Genomic DNA, 2,266 nt, shown 5'->3' with positions numbered 1-2,266 from the left:
GCACAGCAGCATCCGGCTCACTTGCTTTTGACCTTCTCTGCCTGCTCTCTGCATGATGATCTGTCTGTCATACTTCCTACTTAACTAATGGGAAAGGGGCCTGGCACCTGGGCCAAAACTCATCTAGTTGTCAATCTGAGAGTGAAGACTCCCAGGGCAGTTCCCTACCCAGGCCCTGTGAGATGAGGATGCTTTCACCAGCACGTTCCTAAAAGCAAAAAAAAAAGCAATGTTTCTGAACGTTTATGAAAAAATAAACTGGCTGTTACAAGCGGCTGGGGGATCTTGGGGACCCAGGACCAGGCACACAGCAGTAACATCTAGGACATTCGAGACTACAGGTGAGCAGCGTGCTGGCAAGGAGGAGACGACTTGACATGCCCCGGGACATGGTCAACGTCAGAGTCGGGGGAAAATGTTCCCTACCTGACCCAGCGCCACAGTGTGGACCTGAAAGCATCCCTGGCATGTTCCACCTGCCATGTATGTAAGTGAGGTCCACCTGAATCTCCTGCCTCCTGAGGAGAAGGAGGGCAACATGTTGGACATGCTCCACTGCTCCAGACTGGGCTGCCAGATTGTGCTGACCCCTGAGCTGGAAGGAATCGAGGTTGCTCTTCCCCAGATCACCAGGAACTTCTATGTGGATGGCCACATCCCCAAACCCCACTGACATGAGGCCACTGGACCAACCAGGCCATGGAACTGAAAAGAAAAGCCATGATTCCTACCCCAGAGCACAACTGCCGAGGAAAGAGAGGTTGGGACCACAGTGTGAGACCAGAACTGCCATTGGAGACAGCCAGTGTCTGAGCCCTGAGGGGGATGGGTCTCCATCTTGGGTGTGTCAGTCCACCAGGGAGAATTGAAATATAAATTAAGGATTGACTCAAACCAGAGCAGCTACCCTGCTCTCTCTCCTCTGGATGGAGTCAGGTGAGCAGCTTTTGTTCTTCTCTTAAATTTCTTTCTTGCCAATTATGAACTGAGACCTCTAAAACCATGAGCCAAAGCAAATTCTCCCTCCCTGTGCTGTTTCAGAGATACTTTGTAGCATTGATGAAAAGTGACCAACTATATACATTCAGATACTCTGTAACACTGATGAAAAGTGATTAACAATGTACATTCAGATACTTTGTAGCACTGATGAAAAGTGACTAATGATATACATTAAGATACTTTGTACCATTGATGAAAAGTGATTAATGATATATATAAAGGTCCCATATTTATCCTACCATCAATTGTGCACAGTAGATTTTATAACAGCAAATTGTTATAATGTTTAGTCATTGTTAACATATAATTTCACCCATAGATTTGCCAGCTTTAACGTTCTTTGAGGCAGTCCTTCAACTTCTGCTGATGGTGGATCTTTAGACTCCACAATACAGTACGCTTTAAAGGACATTAGTGCTTCTGTGTTCTGGCTTAAACTCGAGGACAGATGTGACTGCTAAGCACCCACAACACAGAGGAGAGCTCTTCCTTCCCCCGCATCAATAAGGATTTATCCAGCCTCAGATGCCAATACTGAGATTGAGAAATCCTGGGTTAGATGAATAAGTATGGATTCTTTATGCATTGTGTGGCAGTGATGGTCAGGCAACAACTTGTCTATGACTGCATGAACCATCCTAAGTATATAAGGAGATAAGTCCTAATAGCCTGCTGTCAAAGTTCAGGCAGCTATGCAATTGTCACCAAAAAGGAGGATAATATTTTCACTGCAGAGATAGGAAGAGGACAGGACATTGGGTAGCTGGTTTCTCAGATAGCTGGGTCTGAAGCCATGTTCACAATACTTTGCAAATAAAACATTGGGCCTTTCGTGACTTCTCTTTTAAAAATAATCCAACAAATAAAAGATTAAATCAAATAACTTTCAAGAATTTCCAACATTTACTGGCAATTGCATGTCAGTTTGGGAGCTCGTAAGTGTTTATTGGGTGTTGTCCTAAACATTTCTCATGTGTGAACTCACTCACTGCTCAGAGTCAAATGTGGGGTAGCAGTATGGTCATCTCCCTTACGGCAGATAGGCAAGTTCAGGCACAGAGGTGTTAAGCAATTTAGTCAAGCAGTAACCATTCTGGCCATGGTAGCAGTCAGTGGGATCCAGATGTTACAGATTCTCACAAGATCATCATTGCCTGAGACACTGAGAGAGGAAACAGGAACTAGGCATGGTGTTCACCATGTGACTCTTTTTCTTTCTTTCTTTCTTTTTTCTTGTTCTTTTCTTTTTTTTTTTTTTTTTTTT

At 44.3% G+C, this 2,266-nt stretch overlaps 1 pseudogene; it reads left to right on the top strand.

Annotated features, from left to right (window-relative positions):
* Window positions 1–229: 229 nt before the first annotated feature.
* LOC110330352 lies at window positions 230–711 on the top strand (annotated as a pseudogene).
* The last annotated feature ends 1,555 nt before the right edge of the window (window positions 712–2,266 follow it).

The sequence above is a fragment of the Mus pahari genome, chromosome 13 (genome assembly GCF_900095145.1).
Source record: "Mus pahari chromosome 13, PAHARI_EIJ_v1.1, whole genome shotgun sequence".
NCBI lineage: Eukaryota > Metazoa > Chordata > Mammalia > Rodentia > Muridae > Mus > Mus pahari.
Note: the sequence above shows the minus strand (reverse complement) of the source record. Positions and strands in the feature narration are given on the sequence as shown.